The sequence below is a fragment of the Balearica regulorum genome, chromosome 2 (assembly GCF_011004875.1).
Source record: "Balearica regulorum gibbericeps isolate bBalReg1 chromosome 2, bBalReg1.pri, whole genome shotgun sequence".
Classification (NCBI taxonomy): domain Eukaryota; kingdom Metazoa; phylum Chordata; class Aves; order Gruiformes; family Gruidae; genus Balearica; species Balearica regulorum.
In genome coordinates this window covers 5,506,454-5,528,766 of record NC_046185.1, presented here as the reverse complement: position 1 = coordinate 5,528,766, position 22,313 = coordinate 5,506,454, and the positions used below count along the sequence as shown (strand labels likewise).

At 45.3% G+C, this 22,313-nt stretch overlaps 1 protein-coding gene across 1 annotated transcript in view; it reads right to left on the bottom strand.

Moving 5' to 3' along the window:
- Positions 1-22,313, bottom strand: part of KCNK9 (potassium two pore domain channel subfamily K member 9) — an 85,087-nt gene that overhangs the window by 4,897 nt on the left and 57,877 nt on the right. The window lies entirely within an intron of this gene.

Sequence of the window (22,313 nt, the reverse complement as noted above, 5' to 3'; positions counted from 1 at the left end):
CTTCTGTTAGAAGAAGAAAGATCAAACAGAAGACCTTAAAATTAGATATAGCAAATGCATCCCCTAACAAGCCACGGGGCTGAGATAACAGTGAGAAAGGTATAGACAGAACTTTACGTTGGACCGTGCCTACGTAAATACTACCTACACTAGTATACCAACCAGTTTGCTGAGGTCCCACAACACAGCAATATGACCACAGCAGGCAGGTTTGTCTGATATTTAATGAGATATAATTTGAACGATCAAGGACAGTCTAAATAGCTTTCACCTTGTTTGGAAGTGATGTCATTAGTACTTTCTCTCTTTTATAATGCCTCCCAGCTGCTTAGGCTTTCAAGACAGAGCTCATCTGGGTTGGTACCAAAAGAATAGTTTGGCGTGAAGGAATGTCCTGTCTCAGAGTGTTACTCCAATTCTGGACTGCAGAGCACCAATGCACTGCAAAAGCCGTCTCCTCCCAGTTATGGAAGGGCTGGGCTACAGACATGAAGCAGAACTGCAGGAAGGTGTAGGCAAGGGAGGCAGAGGGTCGGACCGTAAGGGCTGACGCCAAATGAGTACTCTGTTGAGGTCTTCCCTGCCTTTGATTTCTCCAGGCCTTGTCCATTCTCTGGTGGAAAACTCTGAAAGATCATGTGCATCTATATGTAATTCCAAAAAAAAAGGGAATACTATTTTCTTGTTTGCCAGGGTGTAGCTATGAAAGTCTGGGGAAAACCCACTCAGCCTCCTTCAAGGCTTATTTTTCCATGGTGCCTGTCAGGTGAGACATAGAGGGAAACTCCTCATTACAATCTATTGAGCTCCATTTGGGAGGACAACCCAAATAGCTTTTTCTCAGTTCTAAAGGGACATTGTGCTGAGGTACCAGGCCAAAACCACAGCATGCAGTGGAACACAGCACACAGCTACCTTGAATCCAACAGCGACCACAAGCAGACCGCTGGGGAAGAGTATAGGAATGATATAATTATATGTGACATTTCCCCCAAGTATTCATGTACCCAGCTTCATCATTTGGAGCTCAGGGATCTCCTAAGCTAGATATGGTTTCACTGGTTTTAGTAACACACAATGGATTTCTCTTCCATGAGCCTGAGCATTGTCCCTTGAATGCGTATAAACTTTTAGCACTTGCAACATCCTGTGGCATATATCAACCATGTCCATAGATCAACCAAGTGTTCTTTAAAAAAATCACCATCATTTCTTTACTTCTCTCTCATTACTATCATCTGATGTCCCCACCTCCTCTAGGGAAGAGACCAGGAGCAATCATTCCATATTCCCCTTCTTCGCGTCACTCATGATTTTATAGACATTTTATCAACAAAAATGCCGTGCCTGCATTCAGGCCCTAAGCAGGTATCTCTGGCACTGTATAGCCTCATGTGGGCAGGCTGGCTTGCTTAGATCTACATCAGTGATCTTTGCACCACGCTCAGCTGCAGGGCATAGACAGGCCCATAACGTCTGTCCTCTAACACAAATTCTCTTGAATAACACTTTGCTTCTGGGGCAAAAAGGGTATCAATAAATAATTTCATGCCACTGCAATGATATAGGTTGCCCAGAATAAGTAAATCCATAACAAAAATAAAACTTTATGGGAAAAAATCCTGAATACTTTCAGTGTGTTGCATCTACATAGTAACCACCTCCAATACTCCAAGGCGGTATCTACTCTAGAAACTAACTGGGACAAGGGATGGATTCCACCACCAACCCATGACTGTCCACACTTAAATCATTAGCACAGTTCCCTTCATGGCTTTACTCTGGACCAACCAGCACTGTCCCAGGCAAAGTCCATGCCTGGTCCACACATGGAGGTTAACACTGGCCAGGGACCACTGCAGCTAAGCACCACCCTGGGGCAGTATGTGTGTTTAGCATTCTCCATGCCATCTCTGCTGGCCTCCGTGTCTTACAAAACACAGGTCCTGCTCTACTCAGTAGCATAGATGGAGCCAGTGTAGTGCAAAGCAAAGGGTGTTTTTCTACACTGGGGTCTGTCAGAGACTGGGAGAGGTTTGTCTCTAGATGTGTGCTGGTACTAAGCCAAATACATGGTCAGTGTTAAAAAATAAAAATCAAATGTGGCAGCGGTAAGCTATTTATAGGTCGCATTCAGGGCAGCGTGTAGCTGCAGAGTGGCTAAGCCTCATTCACATTCACATTCACATTCAATGTACAACAGGTTTTAGATGTCTTGAATTGCAAAGCAACACTGAATTATTCATGAGGGATGCTTTACTTCTCTCAGGAGTAGTGTTCTCCCCTCATTCATCTATACATCATTCATGCCCATGATGGACATTCGGGCCTGGTCATCTCTGAAAACACCCTCTGGAAAGAAATGAACTACTCCATCCCCATGACTCAAACTTGTCTTACTCATGCTCGCAGCAGCCCTGGCCATGAGATAATGAAAAGAGGATAATGGCACCTGTTACTCAGACGGGCAAGCATAATTCAGATTAAAACATCTTCCTGATGTCACACACTTCACTTCAGAGGTTCATCTACGTCAGAGAAACTGCCACAAAAAACAGGCTGGCTCTCTGCTGGATTTGCTGCTCGTGCTTTCAGCAGGGAGAAGAAACAGTGTGGCCTTCGTGGTGCAGATGAAAGAGGTTTCAGTAGGGATCAGGGAGATACTTCATCTAACTAACTGGTGGTAACTCATTTACCAGGACAAAGGTGTTCTCCTGTAAGGAAATCGAGGGCACATCGTGGATGTGCCATACCTGGATGTACCTGTGTAACTACACCAAACTCCTGGCACACGAGCACTGCTGGCAGCTCCCTCTTCTCTCTCCCAGATGTCTGGGCTCTCCCTGAATCCTTCTGCCTTTCTCCCCAAACATCTCCAGGACTCCCTTTTTCTTCATTCCTTTGTTAATCAATCTCACTGCAGCACATCAACTGAATAATCTGTCTTACTTTGCACAACTTCCCCTTCCATCCTCAAAGACATCTTCCCCTTCCATGCTCAAAAGACAGTCTCTAATGTCAGGTCAAAGCACGGCATATGGCTCCTTAGAGGAAAACACAGCAATATGGGCTGCTGTCGTCCCATGTTGTGAAGAGATGGACATTGTGTGAGAGAAGGAAGGATGTGCCAACCCCCAGGTGCAACCTCAAATCCAAAAACCCTTGACAAGGTTGGCACAGCCTCTCACCCTGGCTCACCTCTCCTCTACTATGACAGCTTCCATGTCCTGACTGCAGAGGTAAGGCCATGCCTCCTTTAAAATTACATTGCTTTCTGTTGTATCAAGACCTGCAGAAGACATCCTATTCTGGGTAGCAGGAATGCAGCAGGCTTCCCTCACTTTATTCTCCTCACCACAAGCGCAGACGCCTCTTCTTGATCTTGGAACCAAGCTTTCAAGACGTTCAGGGAAAACAGCTTCGAAAGCAGCTCTGACCAGCTAAACAGGCAGAGATGTATGCACAGGCAGTGTCCAGCAAAGAAATGAGGAGGAGAAGAAATGGCTTCTCCCTGTGATCCGCTGATCAGCAGGTGAAGGCGCAGCCAAAGCCAGTCTTCGTGCGGGCGGGAGGCCAGCCCTGACCCATGCACATCTTGAGCCAGGACAGAAAACTGCCTTGCCCTCAGAAATTACCCCCCAGCACAGTGATTTCTGTAAGCTCACCAGGCACACCGAATATACTGCCTGTCAGGAAATCCAGTATATGACAGCCTAGCAACAGAGCTGAAGGTCTCATCCAAAATGACTTATAAAACGTAAAATTACTGCTGAGTCAGCACAATGTTGGTTTCCATGCCACTCCACCACATTTCCTCACTCCCTCCATTGGTCTGGTCTGCAGCCATCACACAATACCTTCTGCCTTATGGAACCTGAACCTCCTGCTCTGGAGCATTACTGATAGTAATTTTTTTCCCGTAGCTTCTCTTCTAGCCACACCAAGTTGCAGTAAATACCAGCATGGCGAAAGCTTTGCATTGCCCAAACTGCCTGTTGGCATTAATTCCCTCCCCTGGGCATTGCCAGGTGTTGTTAAACCATGTCCCATTGGAAGATACAACCATAGGAAAACTACTACATCAAGCATGCTTGGGCAACTGCTTAAGAACAGAGCCCCGAACTCTTACAGCCATGATGGAGCAAGAACTGAGGCCATCGGCTGTGACAGCCTTTTGGGTAGTCCTCCTGTGGGTCCAGCTCAGGAAGACAATATGATTCTCACACTACATTAAATGACAGAGGTCCAAAGGCAGCAATATTTTTTTTTGTGAAACAGTCATGCACTGCCATCCTCATTTCTGATTCAGAGTAGGACTTAGGACTTCAGATTTGGCTGGTTTCCTCGAGAGATCACATGTAATATCATCAGGCATTCCCCACAAGAAGTTGACCCTCTTGAGGAGACTTCTCTTGGATTCTTAGAAGATTGAGGCAAATAATATGTCCCAGAGAGATTCCTTTTGCCTAATGGGGAAGCACAGAGCAGGTCACAGCATTTGGCCCTTTCAGATACCCACTGGGCTACTGCATGAAGGAGTATGTTTACAAGTTTAAACCGAGGCATAAGAAACTCTTCTTTCCCTAAATAGTTCTGGTTTTATTCTCACTTCTTGATAAAGATGAGCCACCTGTATCTATTTGTCTGCCCGTCTGTCTTTCCTCCCCAATAGCTTTGAAGATGCTCACCAATTTCCACCACTTAGAAGAAGCTGTAATGTAAACTTGATAGTAATCTGTTCTGCTGGATCTGCCATCTGGCCAATCTGTGAATACACATAAAAGGGCCAAAAAATCAACACACACGTTGCGCAGACTCAGTGGCAATGTGATCAGCTCTTCCTCTGGCCAGTTACAGAAAGAAACAGGAGCTGGGGGTCCTGCAAGATGGGGTGAGATGTAGGGGTATGAGAGAGAACTGCAGGAATAGGATATCTCCATCACCTTGTAAGACAACCTGTGAGGATGCAGATTAGGGTTCAAGAGAATTGGGGGTTGTTTCAGACTTCACAGGGAACCAGGCTTGACTATTGCTGCTGCTGCTCAAGAAACGACTTGTTTCTAGCAAAAGACAGAACTTTAAAAATACTTCTTAAAAAAAAAAAAAAATTGAGAGGTCTGAATTTGTTTGGGTTGTTCTTTTTTAGTTTTGCATGTGAACCTTTTCCATTGTCACAAAAAGGTCAGTAAATGAAGGAAAGTGGAAATTTTCAAATGGCCACATGAAACCACTGACAATCTTCCTGCTCATCTGTATGACATAGAAGAGCCGATCATCTCAAACCTCCTCTTGTTGAACTTAGACAGCCTTTTTACTTTTACTGCTTATCTAAGACATGTCTGGAATCACTGGCAATTCTTTTGAATAAGATGACATAGCGTCCGAGGTAACTGCCACCCGGTGTACCACCCCCAAGGAAACCAAGGATGCCAAACCTCGCCAGTTAATTTTGCCCAGACATGACATTATCTCTACTCATCTCTGGGACTTCCTCTGCCTCAGAAAAGAAGCTGGGAAGAGGGAAGAGGTTCCTCTCCAGCTCTGTGAGGAGACTGGCACTGAAAACAGCAGTGATTTGGGCCATCTTTCTGGTATACTGTTCCCCAACTCCTCCTGAAACCAGCAGTGGCTCTGTTCTGGATTTCCAGCTGGGCAGGAGTGGACAGTGCCCTGGATTGCAGCTGAGCCTGGCCACCTTTCTGAAGACATCAACAGTGGTACAAATCGGCAGCCAGGCACACCACCAGGAGAGCGTGTGTGCATCGCAGGAACACAGCAAGACAGATCAACTAACAAGTTGGATTCTTGTAACAGCAAGAAAAACAAACCTCCAAAGTCCAAGGACAAGCAGGTTGACCGTGACTTTGGGTTCATACATCTTGTGAGCTTTGTGGTAAGCACCAAATGATCAGGTTTTCTACAGCCTGCACACCACCAGCTCAGCATAAAACCTGGACCAGAGTGTGTTTTATATCTCTGTAGCACTGAGATACCTGACTGCACAAAGCCCTGTAGCACTTCTGAGTCAACATTTTCCTGTGCTCTCTATTTCTGATTGCCCCTGCACGTCTTTCCTCCCCTTCCTTTTCTACATTTGGTTCTATGAAACAGTCAGAGGATTGACCTGAGGCTCACATCACATCTAGTCCCAAGACAAATCATGCCCAGAACAACTTCTCAATCTGAAGAGAATCATAGCAACCACTAGGAAAAGACTTATCAGGTCATGTTATCCATTCCCAGGGGCCAATGTATGATTGTTCCCTACAATATACTCTCCAGGGCTTTGTCCAGTTTTGTTTAAATGATTGAAATAACAGGGTTTCTGCTCTCTCCCTTAGGAAATTATTCCCCTTTCTATCAGATCCAGCTATTAGGAAGTGGTTTTTTTGATACACAGCCTGTATTTTTCTATGCTGCCTTTTATCACAGCGCTCTTTTCTAGCCCTCAATCCAACACACCCCATTTCTCTCCATTATTACTCACTCCTTTACACTTCTTGGAGATAGTCACAGCTTCATCCCTTAGTCAACATTTGCTATAAACAATGCTCTTTGGGGCAGAGTCCTGCAGCAAGGAAGACAATAAGTGTTTTACAACAAATACCTAGATTCAGATTTTAAATGTCTCTTCAGAAGCAGGTCCTTATGTGACCACTTTTATTGCTTTTGTTTGAGATCCCTCTTGCTCCTCAGAAACTTTCACGATCTTTGCTGGAGTTGTGCACGGTCCTTATAGATACAGGACCATCGTAGGAGGGTTATCAGTTCCCCGGACTGCAAAATATCCTCTTTGGGTACGTAGGTCTGACTGGTCATCACAATAACACTATGTCCTCATTGTACAGCAAACTTTTCCTGATGCCGTCATTTCTTTACATCCCAAAGGCTCCTTCTACTTCACGTACTGTGATTGCAGTAAATGTTATTTTTCCTCAATACCCTCTATAAATGGCCTTCTTGGGCAATTTTAATACTTTTCTGTAACTGCTTTGGTTGCTCTCAGTTTATTGGCAATGACCTGAAACCTTTCCACGAGGGGGAAGATGAAGGACTCACCACCTGCAGAGTTGGCGGGATGATGCAAACAGCACTCTGGGGGATCGGGGAAAAATACATCAAGAAGTGTAGGGGCTCACGTCTTAACAAGAGGCTAAAAATGAATGGGTTTCTTCTTCCTTTACTATGCTGTGAAAAGGGGCGTGAGAAGTTTCCGATTTCTCTCTGTTTGAAGGGTTAGTTCTTTTCAAATCACGAACACATCAAGTCTGAGCCTTGGCAGGGTTAACAGGATTCTGCGCTCAGACCTGCCGAATGCCTGAGAGAGCTCTCAGTCTGACACTGCCAGGGCTTCAGAAGCTGGATCGCAACAAAAACGCTGCTAAGCAAATGTTACCAAAGGCCGGTGTGCAGCAGAGTGGCTCGAATCATTAATGACGTAGTAATCACATCCTCTGAACCTGTGATGTCATTATCCACTGCAGTCCACAGAGCTTTGTTTGCAAATCAGTGTGACATCAAATGCTGTCAGAGCTGGTCTGGTAAAACGCAGCACATGCAGTGAGAGAGGCAGGGTGACATTTAGGGAAGCGGTTCAGCTGTGTTTGCACTGAAGCAATTGCATTTTCCCTCTACGACTCTCCTCTCGTGCAATTAAGAGAACAGCACAGACAACTTGCCATGAGTTTGCTCACCTCTCTGTTTTTATTTCATGCTGTATCTACTGCAAATTGTTCCCATGTGGAAGAAAAAAAGGATATTTTTCAAACTTATAGAAAATACTAATAGGCACATGGTATTTTGAGCAGATTCTCTTCTCTGCTGTTTGAGAAACCAGGGCTTCCCTCATCCAAAAGGGCAGCTAAAGGAAGGGTTAGCAATTCCCACTGTGCTCAACTCAGTCCCTGCTAGAAAAACATGCCAGCAAATCGATTAGGAGACATGACTTTTACTAATACAGATAAAGTGGTACAAGCTCTGATCTAGACAAAGTTATACAGATACAAAAGCACTTCTTCCAGGGTAGCGTCTGTGTCGGCAGGTGAACAGTTGAGTGTGGAGGAACCACCAGTTCCTCTTCCCTTTCCTTTGCTTCTCATTTTCTGTCCCTTCATGACCACCACGGACACAAGTTTTCCTGCTTCTACATCTTTGCAATCATAGACATTTTTACATCAGTTACTGCATTTATTGTACCCTTCTCTGAAGAAAAGCACTCCCAAACACGTCTTCTGACTTTGGCTGGCTGCAGTTTTGGCCAAGGATATTTTCCCTGCAGACACTCTTAATTTTCCAGCAGCTTTATTAGTTGAAACCTGGCTTCAGTGATCTAACAGTCAAAGCAAATGGAGTCCATCAAAATTTCCCCCATTACATCACATACAGACCGAGCAGTGACTCAGTTGGATTTATAGATAGATTTCATCAAAGGGGTACATGTATTTTGTTAAAACAAAACAAAACAAAACAAAACAAAAAACCCCCCAAATTTGTTCAAGTGCTTTGGACTGAGTTTATTTTACCAATGCATGATTATTATTTTTTTATTCCTGTTGCTTTTATTCCCCAAACAGTCTTATGCATGAGAATACAAGCAAAAACAGATTTCTGAATTTTCCGTTACAAATTTTAAGTGTGTTCTGTCAATTGTCTTTGAAAAATTGAAATAATTCAACCAAAACTTCTGTGAAGGAAGAAGTTTAATTCTGATTGAGAAAGCATTTTTGGAAGTTGAAACGAAGACAGTTAATGGAAATATATTGCGCAACTCTACTGTCCTGTTCAGCTTTCCATTGAGCCAGTGCTAACTTTGAGGTACATTTATCCTTGCACTTAGAAGAGCTGAGCTAAAATATGAAGGTCAAAGTTTTGCAACATTGTTCAGGGTTGTCTACGGCAAGATTTGGTGGAATTCCAGTATCAGGGTGATAACACCACTGGAGCTAGATTGGTCTAACTCACTGGGTTGGCACTTTCATATGAAGCCACCTCCTCCTGTTTTTCTGATAGGAACTTTTATCTCAAAGAAGCAAGCACACACCAGGAGCGTAGAGACTGCCAGTACCTTTCCCCACCAAGACGAAACCAGAGGCTTTTCTCGTGGGATGCTGTTCCAGCCAGCAGAAACTCCCAAGGGAAGTCAGATGTTTTAGGAACTTAAGCCTAAGAGATATTAAACTCAGAACTTGCTTTCACATGCAATGAAAATCCCCTTCCTAAAAAGCTGGAGGTCCACCTGAGTTAGGGCTTCTGTCTCCACTCATCAAGCTGTAAGGCTGTCCCTAAACTCACTTCTCCTACAGCTACAAGTCTTCCTATTTTCAATCCAAACTTGTTCATGGTCTGTTTGTTCTCATAAAAGTAAAGTCCTTAGCTCAAGCAGCAATCCTCCCAGTTTGTCCTCCCTACTCCCATAGATTAATAAAGATCAGCCTTATCTCACCAGCCTGGGTTTTGTTTTTTTTCTCCCTAGGATGAATAAACCAGCCACTGCTAGTCTGTTGCATTAGACAGTTTCACTTTCATAGCATTTTGCACCTTTCCAGCTTGAATTCAATTTTCTTGTACATCGACAACCCAAATTTAGATACAGAAACACAGAAATTCGATGCTCCACTTGTACAGACTTTGAATAGTATTTCATACAATTTTAGACAGATCTTGTAGACAGCACTGACACAAAACTTGGAATAAAGTACTGCATCTTGAACCTACCTGTCTTTGGTTTGCAGTAATAAAAATCTATGGGATTTTATTTTGTCTCACTAATGAAAGTAGAGTAACCTTTCTTGGTGACTATGAACTCACAGCATTATAACTCAAGCACTAAAGATGAGCGTTTGAGCTAAGCTCCATGTTAGCATAAAACAGATGGATGCTAAAAAGAAACTTTCCATATACTGCAAGCTTCTGTCCAACAAATGACCCATGAAAAGCAGGATGGGGTTCATGTAGCTACTGAGTCTTGAAGCTGACAGGCATATCCCAATTAGTTATTCTAAAAGTGGCTCAGTTTAATCTCCTCAACACATTTCCAGTTCCCAAAAAAATCCTTTTGCTGAGACCAGTCTGAGATCTTTCACCTCCCCTTTTATTTCTTTATTGTTTACAGACATCTACCTTCTCCACATCAGCCCTGATAAGCACACCGAGCAGCAAGATTGCAGGAGGCAGCGGAGTGAGACACCATTTAATGCACCTGACTAGGCATAATCAGAGCAATCCATCACTTCAGTTTTCTATTCCCAGCCAACAGGAATAGTCAAACTGAGAAGGAAGAAATGGGAAGCCACTTACCAAAACTTCTTCAAACCTCTACCCCTTACCATTTCTCTTTTGCTGGGTGGATAACAGTGTCCTACTATACTATTTTAATATAACCAGGTGTTTTTCATTTTATTTCATCCCTGAACTCCTCTACACAATGTAGCACTATCCCTCCCATGCATGACCAGGGTACATGCATACCCTGTACTTCCAGCGTGGTATTACCTCACACTCTTTAGTTTGGGACTGGAGTTGCAAACACATGCTCAAGTTTGGACTCTCAGTAAGGATCTTAGAACAGTTCTGTGGAAGTCAAGTTTCCTTAACTGCATGTTTCGGGCAATCCATATACATAATTGTGTAGTGGGTTGACCTTGGCTGGCCACCAGGTGTCCACCAAGCCACTATGTTACCCCCGCTCTACAGCTAGATGGGGAGAAAATAAGATGAAAAAACTTGTGGCTTGAAAAAAGGACAGGGAGATTGCTCACCAGTTACCATCATGGGCAAAAGAGACTTAACTTGGGGACAATTGATTTAATTTATTGCCAGTTAATAATGGAGTAGGATAGTGAGAAACAAAGGCAAAACTAAAATACTCTTCCCCCCACTCCCTTTTTCTTCTCAGGCTCAACTTCACTCCTTCATTGCCAACTCTTCTACTTCCTTCTCCCCATTCACCGCAAGGGGATTTGGAATGGGGGTTGTGGTCAGTCCGTAACACTTCATCTCTGCTGTTCCTTCCTCCTCACGCTCTTCCACTGCTCCAGCCTGGGGTCCCTCCCAACGGATACAGTTCTCCAAGAACTGCTCTAGTGTGGGTCCTCTCCACAGGATGCAGTCCTTCAGGAACAGACTGCTCCAGTGTGGGTCCCCCGTGGGCCACTTGTCCTGCCAGTAAACCTGCTCCAGCATGGGCTGCTCTCCATGGGCCACAGGTCCTGCCGGGAGTCTGCTCTGATGTGGGGTCCTCCACGGGCTGCAGGGGATATCTGCTCCACCATGGACCTCCATGGGCCGCAGGGGGACAGCCTGCCTCACCACGGTCTTCTCCATGGGCTGCAGGGGAATCTCTGCTGCAGTGCCTGGAGCACCTCCTCTCCCTCCTTCTGCACTGACCTTGGTGTCTGCAGAATTGTTCCTCTCACATTTTCTCACTCCTCTCTCCCAGCTGCTGCTTCTTAAATGTGTTATCACAGAGGTGGCACCAGCATCAGTGATGGGCTCAGCTTTGGTCAGCAGCCGGTCCGTCTTGGAGCCGGATGGAGCTCGTTCTGTCCAATACAGGGAAAATTCCTGATCTCTTCTCAGTGAAGCCACCCCTGCCGTCCCTGGCTCCCAAAATCTTGCCATGCAAACCCAATACAGATCAATAGCTATTTTTGATTTGCTTGCAAGTCTTGTAAGTAACAACTCCACTTCCAGACTTGCTACCTCAATTGCTGCTGGGTCTCATTTGCTTTGCAAAACCGTAAGCAGTTTGATGGAGCTGTTGTCACCAGCTTGAAGTGCTCACACTGAGGTTGAGGCTGTTTCTGAGTGCTGAAGACCTCCTGACTTCCTGGCTGTGTAGCAGCAGCAGAATTATAAACCTGTCATTGTTTTATTTATCTTTGCAGAGGACCAGCTCTCAGCTTGAAAGAACCTGTCCCAAGGAGAAGACTCCAGCGAGCATCAGCACATCTACTGGGTAACGAAGTTGCTTTTCTTTCTAGGCAGATAAGTAGTACATGGCCAAAACATAGAGAAGCTGAAAATATCCTTCAAAAGAAAAAAAATAAATTCTTTGGCTGCACTGAATCTCAGGTAGATTTCTGTAATCAATGCTCTATTTCTCCCATCAGCTTCTTTCTACTTCTTTTTCCACACCCTTTCCCTTCTTGTTGGTTCTATCCATTCCTTTCTTCCCTTGTTCCATGTATATGTCACTCCCACGCTATTTTCGTGCCTTTTCCTTACTTGTTTCCATTTGCTCTTATCCCCCTTTTTTTTGGTCCTATTTCCCTCCTCTCTCTTGCCCACTTTCCTCTCTTTCATTCCCATCTACCCTTCTTCATTGTCCTCTGTCTTGCCTATAGCAAACACCCGTCTCCTGAGGCACTGCACAATAGTTAAAAGAATTTTGTAACCTATAACCACCCTATACAACAGTTGCTCTATGACCATAATTGCCAGCTATAAACCATCAGCTTTATCTTTGCAGACAGGATTAATTCTGGCATGGTGCATTATGAAATTAGCCATCCTTGGCAAAGCTACTGGCCTTTAGTTTTCACAAGAACACAATTAAGTGGCATTTGCACAGTCAAGCTAGAGCAAAGCTAAGAGGAGACAGACATCATGAAGTTATTAGATTAGGAAGTAAAACAACTACTCCTTGGTTAGATCAAACATTCAAACATGTTAGGTAATGTTTCATAGGTAATACAGGCAAAAAGAAACTGCTCTTAGGCACTTTCCCTCCTTCCCTCCCACCCCAGCAAGCCGTGGGGAAGCTCATGTAATAATAGCAAACGAGGAAAGTCGCTACCCAATCTCCAGACTTTGGGTTTGCTCAGAAGGTAACTTGTGCCACACCAGCGAAAAGGTTAACTCGGTGGGGACTCCGGAGCATGCACACAGCTTGTGGTCTTTCCTAATTAAACACATACACACACATCATAATCAGAGCTGCTCCCTCACCCCTGGGTTGGATCTTCGGCTTGTATAAGTCAGCAGAATGCCCCAGAGAAGCTACTTTGATTTATGTTGGCTAAAAATCCAGTCCCAGAGCCTCTGTGCATACAGTAGGATGTGTTAGCATAACTGGTGAGTATCTGGGCTTAAAGAAGCCTTGCTCACACACAGATTTTCACCATGCAGGTAGGCACTTGTATATACATCAGTAGCAATTCAAGCCTTACCTCTTCTCCAAATCAGCTTTTGATTAGCGATGGTCAATGCTCCGGAGCTGGTGTCCACCAGCTCCAACCTGCTGGGGCAATCTCTCCCCCAATCAGGGATTTGGTCCAAAGGAAACAAAATCAAGCAAATTTGCTAGGCATGCCCTACTTTGTCATCACAGAGGTCTCTCAAATGGCTGCATTTGGCATGATTTTGGAAGAAAGCTATAAAACACAAAACAGTTTCAACCCACCTTTTTTTTTTTTTTTTTTTTCCACAACCTGCAATGTGGTTTGCTCACGTAAATTGGAAAAGTTAAACATTTGTCCAGCCCCCTTTGAACATCTATGCCACATCAAAAGGTGAGAATCAATACCACTGTTAGGAAACCAAGGATCCTAATGTGGTTCTTCTTTAGAGGAAGGGAGGTAAGAGACACTGGCTTTAGGGTAAGATCTGTAGTCCTTTGGAGTCTGTCAAAGCCAAGTGTCCTAGGCACGCAACTCATTACGCAGTGATAACACGTCCTCTGGGAACCGGGTTCAACTTTTGACGACCCACACAAGTTTTACGTGTGAATCCTGTTCAGCACAGCTTGTTTCTCCACCCACCCGCAGCCAAAGGAGCAGACCAGCTTAATTTAGTGCTGTTTAAAAACAGACACTGGCCCGCAATTTATCTCCATCAAGAGAAAAAAAATACCCAAGCTCCTCAAATGAAAAGCCCTGCAGGATTTTGCCTGTGCAAATGCGAGACGGAGATTTGACAATAAAAAAGACATTTCATTTGTCTTATTAGTGGCTGACTACTGTGGAAGGTGTTCAATCAATTAGACTGATCTTGGACTCCTGAATTATTGATAGAGAGAGCTGGATTACACTCTCAAATGCTTTTAGCTTAATTGCCCAACCCATCATTGCTTCATTTTCCTTTTCTTATGTATATGATTTTTTTGTTGTTGTTGTGTTTTTTCACTATCGCAGCTTGCCAGCGGCTGACCCGGTTGCTTTGCTGCTGTTGCCAGCGCTGCTGATGCTGATGGGGGAGCGAGCGCTGAAGCCTCGGCCGGGCAGCGCTCGTAGGGTGCAGCAGGCAGGTAACGTCACGGTGGTGCCAGCGTCCCCCAGAGACCAAGTGGGACTCGGGGAAGGGGGGAGAACAGTGGCTCCCTGCTATGAGACAGACAGGCATGGGGGATCAGGGGTGCCCCTCTTCCACCTCCCGCCCACTCTGTACATGTTATAACTCTCGGTCTCCTCCCATGCCTTTCTCTTCATACTTCTGCTCCTCTTCGCTTTGTGCTCCCTTTCCTTCCTGCCCCCTCACACACAGAAATGCAATACAGCACAGATTTAGAGCTGGTCTTGGCCAATGTACCATCTCTGGCACCATTCAGGTGTCCGAATGGCCCTTCTTACGCCATCCTGACTGTCACAGTTCCCCCAAAACCTTCTTAACTTTCCCCTCTCACCTCCTCTCTCCACCCTCAACACCTTCCAGCCTCTTCTCCTGTCCCCCTCCTCATCATTTCTCAGCTCTTACACCCTCTCCCCCATTTCCCAGACTGGATCCATCCTCTCCCTCCTCCAACTGTAGCCTGGGGTGGGCAGTTGGGTGTAAAAATCATCGGGATTTTGGGAACACAAGCAAAACAGTTAAACGCGGCCGGCAGAGATAACAAGTGTCGTGACGTGCAGGGCTTTGAGTAATCCAGTGTGCACACAGCCTCCGAACTGCGCTGACCCTGATTGTTTAACTCTCGCTGATGTACCGGGACATTAGCAGAGACAGATTCACTGTATTCAAGCGTGCTCCATATTTTATAGACTAAGCACATCTTAAATGCCTTTAAAGCGTGGTTCTTCCCTGCAACTCCTTCGCAGGCTAACGTAAAGCAGGGAGACAAGCACAAATGGATTTATGAGGACATGGGAGCTATTTCACAGCGAGAGAGGAAAAAGCGAGGGGGAAGAAAAGAGCAAAATAAGATGAGATGGGAAAGGGCATGAAAAAGAGATGAAATGAGCAGAGAGGTGAAAAAGAGAAAGGAGGATATGAAGAGAAAGTAGAAGGAACAAGAGAAAGTGAGAAGGAAACAAAAATATGAGGAAAACTTGCCCATGGAAAATGGCAGGTACGCAATGTGAATGCTTGGAAGAACAAGAACTCCTGGTACCAGATGTGAAACGAGTATTCCTGTGATAACAGGAACATGATACGATCGGTACACAGTACTAGGGGATATGATCTGAGAGAGAAATAAAAGCTGTAATGGCAAAACTGCAGTGCAGGTGAATAACACAGTAGCTCATAAAGATTTAAAAAATAAGACCATGCATATAACAGTATCCATCTGAATACAATTAAATTTCTGAGAAACTGTTACGGATCTCTGCCATGGGCTCCAGACATGACAAGAGATCTCTGGGAAATTATTAGAAAGATAAATAATACTGGGAAATGTGTCATTTTGCAATTTTCTAGATGGCAAGTAGAGAATTACTGTTACTAGTGATACTTGAGCTCTGTCCTGCCTGATGTAATAGGCAACAGATTTCCTCCCCCACCAAAATAGCACCGGAGCCAGTAAAAAGCAATTCTATTTTATACTTGGTTTAGATGAACAGTGAGGACACTATGGAGAAGTGTTCAATGAAGTGTTCACCAGTACTGTTTAATTTAAAAATATGGATAAGCAAAAGCAGGTATCCAAGTCCTTAATTTCCAAAGCACAATGGTGAAAAATTAAAGGGATTAGTAACTGAATCATTCGGTATGAAGAATACAGGGGTGATAAAAAAGCAGCTTGAACTGTCTCCATGACAAATGCACAAAGAATATCAGGATTGGATTACAATAATGTTTATTGCAATAGATCTTGCGACTTATTGCAAGATTACAATAATACTTATTGCAAGGGAAGCATTGACAGGGACATTTAAAAGGAACGAGAAAAGGACAAATCAACAAATCCCTGTCTGCTAAGTTTTTACATGTAGGGATAAGATGTGAACCACCTGATGAACATTAAAACAAATAGAAGAGGATTCTCTGGATGTGCACGGAAAGAAGGCAGCCAGGACACAAGGTGTGGTGGTGCAGCCCCCCGAGCCACTCTGAGATCTCAGGACAAGCCCCACGGTGCTGTTCTCTCAGATACAAGTGCAGTGACTTGGGCACCAGACACTCTGGCCACACCTGGGCCGCTTACTGCCGGAATGGTACATCAGGATGAGCCGTGCACCAGGATAAGCCATGCACGCTTTGGGAAAATCTCCCTTTCTGCTGTTACCTCGGCTCCAAGCACAGTAGCCTGGAGCTGGGGTGGCTGGGCACCCCCTGGCCCCACCTGGGCCACCACTGTCCAAATTGTCCACCAGAATGACTCAGCACGAACTGCGGCCAGAATGGAGAAAGCTGACCAAAGCCAATCGTCTCGGGATCCTATAGGTAGTGATCCAAAAGCAAGACCCTTGCAGGTCTCTGGGACTGCAGCGGGCTGTGAGCCAGGATCTCCCCTGAGCTGGGACACCTCTCAGGGCAGGTTTCACCAGGATTCAGAGATCAAATTGGTTCAGAACTATTTGCTGGCTGGCTGTGTGCGTGCGTAATTTGGTTCGGAACTATTTGCCTGTCTGCCTGTGTGTGTAATCTGATGCGGGACTGTTTGCCTGCCTGTACATATGATTTGATTTAACCCCCATCTGCGTGCACAACCCTGCTGTAGGTTTTGGGTGACCCTTGCCGTTCTCGAATCTTTAAGTTGCTATTTTGATTGTAACAAATCCCACTGAAATGCTCTGTTAAATTGGCTGGTGACTAAGTGCTGTTAATAATTATACAACCTAATATTGTGATCCATCTCAAATATTAATAAATCCTAAATTGCTGCTAAATCAGAGCCCTGTAACAAAATCTCATTCGCGACACAAGGGTAGGATGAGCCTGAGCTATATATTAGAAGAATACATTGCTTTGGTTTTCAGCAGAAAGAAGGTTACTTAACGGTCAGGCAAAGTCCAGATAGAGACCAGTAAGTGGGATAGAGAACTGGTAACAGGTCATGAACAACTCCCCACAACCTCACATGTAGCAACCGAACACCCTTATATCATAAATAAATAAATAAAATAATTGCAGGTGTGTTTCTTGTTGCACTCCAGTGAGATCAATTAATATGCCCCACAGGGAATCCCTCATGAAAATGAGGAATGCTGAAGGATTAAATAAGAGATGTCAACACGTTGTGCGGGATGGGAGAGGACCAGCCCAGAAAGAGTTAATGGCTGTGGTTTATCACCCTGGTTAAAGAGCTGTCTGTGGCAGCTTATGTGCAAGACAAGCCTTTAGGGCTCGGGGTGAGCGAAGAAACATCAGAGGAAGGAGCAGCTGAGGTGGGGGCAGAGACCCACAGATCTCAGCAGGCTGCAGCCATGGGATGGTGGTCGGGCAACCGGCAGAGGTACCAAAGCCAAAGCCTTGCTAGAGAGAGGTCCCATCCCTGCAAGCACACATGGAGCTCCTCATGATGGGGATGATCTTAATTAATATTTCTACTCCTGGGACAGAAACAGGATGCCAGTGATAAGCCAGCCAGAAAGTCACAAACACATAGAATCATAGAATAGTTTGGGTTAGAAGGGATCTTTAAAAGTCATCTAGTCCAACGCCCCTGCAATAAGCAGAGACATCTTCAACTCGATCAGGTTGCTCATAGCTCCATCCAACCTGACCTTGAATGTTTCCAGGGATGGGGCATCTACCACCTCTCTGGGCAACCTGCTCCAATGTTTCACCACCCTCATCGTAAAAAATTCCTTCCTTATATCTAGTCTGAATCTACCCTCTTTTAGTTAAAAACCATTACCCCTTGTCCTATTGCAATAGGCCCTACCAAAAAGTCTGTCCCTGTTATATCCATAATAAAGGAGGGGCCCACGGCTGATACCACCAAAAAGTAAAGTGGGAGCATTAGGAATATTTGCACAATCACCAGCCACCCGTCACATTACAGGAGGCAAGTGTCTTCAGAGGCACAGGCTGCCAGCCCCTTTCTAAGAGGCTGGGAAAGACCTGAAACACAAGGAAAACAGCATCCTGGAAAGTCTTCCATCTCCCCAGACACAGAGCATGGACCTGGACCTGGCCCCGCTCACCTGTGCCACCCCAGCTGCTTCCCACCTCTCACGCACCCCGAGCCACCGGGCAAGCGTAGCAGTGTGTCCTTGCCTTGCAAGGCTGATCCCCATCCCACTGATGCGAAGAAGATCTGGAGCTGCCTTTTGACAGGTCAGTGCCAGCAGAGACAAATCATGCGGAAACGAGGAGACACTTTGTTTACACTGAAGCACCCCGGAGAATATTATTTCATTCACAATAAATCTCCTTTCTCAGCAGTGGTGAGTACAAGGGGCTGGGCTGTTCTTGCACTTAATTCCCCTGATTGACATTAGTCCCAATTTACCGTGTTTTAAGCACAGAACTGAGTCCAAATTTCCTTTGCTTCACTGTATCCATGTATTTTAACTTTTCTCTGCCTGGGTTTGCCACAGTGCTAGGACACATCCTCAGAGATCCAGTCTTACACTGCACTGTCCTTGGCCACTGCCTTGGGCCAACGAACATGGAGTGTCTTGGCCACTGAGACACTTCCCCACTCCCCAGAAAGAGGTGCTACATAGCCCTCACAGCATACAGGTGAGCTGGAGCTGCTGAAAACATCTGGATGGTCCCAGTCTGAGGACGAAGTAGCAGGTCTACTCCCTAGCAACACCACCAGATTTGGGTTGACCTTGGTCTTTCATGGCCTCCTTCCAGCCCAAGGGCTGGTGAGACACTGGTGCATGCCCAGATCTCGGATCCCAGCGTGTTCCCAAGTCCATACCTTGCTCATGGCCAAAGAGCAAAGAGATGCTCATTGCCAGGTCACGCTACAGGTCCCAAGGGCCAGAACAGTCTCTGCATTCTGGATTTGAGAAGCTCAGACAATAATTCAGTGGGGGTACAGAATTAAAGCCATTTGAAATTATTTTGGCATAGTATATTAAGATAGTGACAAAGGAGAACCTGAATGAATAAATGCAAGTTTGGGTAATAAAAAACATACAGGTTTGTATTTGTTTTTTTTTTTTTAAATTGAGCTTTAAAGAAAATTGACCACGTTCCCCAGTGCATCTTTCAGAAGTGAATATAATTAACTTCTTACTGGTTTGGGATTGAACCATTTTGTATCACAGACAAATCCACGCACAAACATACATCTTTTTAGCCTTTAACATGCAAACCGAAACCGTGATCTTGGTGCGGTGTTTGAGGAGAGGCCAGTGAAGGATCCCTCTGCAAGGAGCAAAGCCAGTTACAACGCAGCTCGGTGTCACCCCAGAGCAGTACAGCCCCCGACACCACCACACCTCCTTACGGATGGAGTATTAGCACCCCAAACCCTCAAATTCGCTCACTGACCCTGAGAACCCACAAAGAGGTAGGCTGATACAGAAGCTAACTCCTCGGCATTGTGTTTAAAAGGTCAGTGCAGCCGTGCAGGAGCAGTTTTCTTACACGGAGCTACCGCCAAGCATTTTCCAACACATTTCTTCATATTACTTAAGCTGTTATGATCATGACCCAAGGCATTTCCTGGGGACCAAAGAACAGCTGAAAGTACCAGGCATGCAGACCATTAACCCCAGGCTGTTGTTACCTGCCAGCTTGAGCATCACAGCATACAAGTCCCTCTACATCCCTGGTCAGGGTCTCCAGCTGCTACCACAGTATAGATAAATACTACAAAGGCTCCTTTTGCACAAGCAAACACAGAGAAAAGGAGAAAAAAAGAAAACAATGAGCATTCTCTGGCCCTTGTGGGTGAAATGAGAGATACCTGATAGATTAGGACGGGGGAAAGGGTGCAAGGAGACAGCAGGATTCTGAGGAAGGTCAAGGTTTCCTTTCAACACCTGTCCTCTGCCCTCTCACGCCCTTGTGCATTGCACTCCAGGGATGCCAGGGGAAGCAGGTTTGTGCCATGAACAGGAGCCATCCGGGACTGTGCTGTGCTCCTTCAGCTCAATAGTCCCTGTGGCTGCAATGCCTGGGTGAGAAAGCTGAGTTTGATGAGTCCCAAGGGCTGAGATGAGGTCTTCTACTGCCAGCCTTGGATTTTACACTCGCTCTCAAACTAGGAGAGGGGAAATATCAGACAAGTGAACCTATTATGTGCACTGCTCAGTGAGGCTTTTATGACATCCCCCTCGGAGAGTAGTTAGTATACTCAGGGGTGTTGAGATACATTCACTTCCAATTCCAATTCCCTTTTATTCACCATCCAGCTCCCGGCTGCTACACACACATGCGCGTGCGCACACACACACACTCTCTTCTTTCCACAAGCAAAGAGCCTTCCTCCCCAGCCTCTTCTTCACAAAAATGCCTCCCTTTCACCCCTGACGGGCTGCTCTGAGCTTCATTAGCACACCTGGGCCAGCAGCACAGCTTTTCTGATTATCCCTTCAGCTCCTCCATCACCTCAAACAACCTTGCACTTACTTGTACCAGAGCACCTAGTGTCTCCAGTAAACACTGCTTTCAGCCCCCTTTTCAAGGGAGACATGGTTTATTGTCCCCTAAGTAGCCCTTCACAGTTCCCCTTCTCAATCAGCACTGGGTAATGGTTTCCTAGGGACCATAATACTTAGCAGCACAGTAATTGAATGATATTATTAACAGCAGCAGCATCTGTGTTGTCTGTTTAATTAACTGGAGAGCAAATGAGGCCCTAAGAGTCATTAGTCTGATCCTTTATTGTTTTCCTAATGATCTGCAGCTTCTCTTATTTGATTATTGGCTAAGGATCCCCTTTACCAAAAAATGCACTTTTAATAAAATAATAACAAAACATCTCTCTATATTCCTGAATGACATATATTACTTGTCTCAAGCTGCAGATTAGGTAACTGCAAACTTCTACTCTACATGCACCATCTCTACTACTCCTTGAGTAGCATAAAGGAAATGGGAGACACTAGCCTACGTTTCAAAGAAAAGAAGAACAAAGCTGCAATAAACATTGTATTGCTGTGGAGCTCATAAGTGACAATAACAAAGCTCACCTTGCTATTATCATGGGAGCTCTATAGGGGCTGGAGGAGGCAAGACCACCTTCAAAGACTGCAGGCCACAAAGGAAGAGCTACAGTAACCCAGCACTGATGATCACAGCACTTCATTCCACCTCTGCACTGAAAAACGGATGGGTACCAAATGAAGAAGAGCTCCTCCCCATCTCTAATTGGGCTGAATTTATGGGCAGTCCGACAGCAGCACTTCACATATCTTCACCTGGGAGCTTCTTGCATAGCTGGGACAGAAGCCCAAGCCCACTGTGCAAGCAGTCATGCAACCCTGCAGTCACACAGAGGCAGGAGTCGGATGTGGGTCTGGAGTCATCACTCCCTCCATACCCATTTAGCAGCCGTCCTCGTCGGGTGTTTGGGCTGAGGTTCATTGCTTGACAGCTGGTTATTGGCTTCTCTGCAAGGGGCATATGGAAATTTCCATGAAGATGATCCCAACTGCAGTTATTTAGCTTATCAGGAAGCATGGGCAATTGGCATTAACCAATTTAGGAAAAAAACCCATCTCAGACAGGAAGGAGATTTTGCTGTTTGCATGCCTAAGATATTTGCTCCTGCAAAGTCAGTGCAGTTAAGTTAAGCAGTAAAGGGTGTCAGATATAGTCATATACAGATCTGGGGACATGTGTGTTATACACACATAACAGATGTGTGTTATACATCCTCTTCAATGGCCAGTCCCGGAAGTCTTGCCACTACGTAGCTTTTCTTTAACCTAATCTTGCGTAGCTGGTTAAACTCCTGGTGTGTTAGCCATGACGCCAGCCACCAACTGCAGCAGGTACCTGGGCTTCCGTCTGCCTGTATGTCAAAGCGTGTCTTTGCACCAACATCACACTAGCGCCTTTGTATGCTCATGGACTTGGAGGCACTGTCTCTCCAGATACTAATCTGGAGACCAGTGTGCTGGAACATGGGCCTTAGGGAAGAGAGATACTTTCTCCTTCGTCGTCATCAATCAACACTACACACAGATTGAGAGGAAGGGCAGGGCTCCATGGTTTGGTTCAGGTTTAGAGGTGTGGTGCTTAGG